We start from the raw sequence: 934 nt of genomic DNA, 5'->3' as shown, positions 1-934 counted from the left end.
TATCATGCTTCCAATATCTTGAATTCCCACGTCATGCCAAAGAAAACGTAATCAATACATTTCAAATGTGATTTCGCCTTTTATTTTCTACAGTTTTACAAGTGTAATGTGACAATGACCCTTCCCACTGGGCACACTGGTTGAATCAATGTTGTTTTTTGAGTGCGAACCCATTACACCTTTTTGTTTGTCTGAATTTGCAGATTTTACGCACTAACCAAGCTTCAGGGAGAGTGTGATGGTTATTTTTTTAACCAACGTTTCCACGTCATATCAATGAAATGTCTGTCCAGTGGGCTGAGGCTCAATCCCAAACCGATCCCTCCTTTAGGCCCTTTATTTGACAGTCATCATGACGGGGAGTCAACAGGGGCCTAAGGACAGTGGAGGGATTAAAGATACTTTTACTTGAGTCATTTTCTATTAACCTAAGTCACCCAGTAAAATACTGCTTCAGTAAAAGTCTAAAAGTATTTGGTTTTATTTATACTTAAGTATCAAAAGTAAACGGAATTGCTCAAATGTACTTAAGTATCAAAAGTTTAAGTATAAACCATTTCCAATTCCTTATATTATGCAAACCAGACGGCACAGTTTTTTTTATTGATGGATAGCCAGGTGTACACTCCAACACTCAGACATAATTTACAAATGAAGCATTTGTGTTTAGTGGGTCCTCCAGATCAGAGGCAGTAGGGATGACCATGGATGTTCTCTTGATAAGTGTGTGAATTGGACCATTTTCCTGTCAAAGTGTAACGAGTACTTTTGGGTGTCAGGGACAAGTACATTATTGTCTTCAAGAATGTAGTAAAGTAAAAGTTTGCAAAAATATTAATAGTACAGTACAGATACCCCCAAAAACAACTTAAGTAAAAAATACTTTAAAGTACTACTTAAGTACTTTACACCACTGTGTGTGTCTGACCAGTGG

This window comes from Salvelinus namaycush, chromosome 32 (assembly GCF_016432855.1).
Source record: "Salvelinus namaycush isolate Seneca chromosome 32, SaNama_1.0, whole genome shotgun sequence".
Lineage (NCBI taxonomy): Eukaryota > Metazoa > Chordata > Actinopteri > Salmoniformes > Salmonidae > Salvelinus > Salvelinus namaycush.
The sequence above is the reverse complement of the archived record's forward strand: the minus strand, read 5'-3'. Positions refer to the sequence as shown.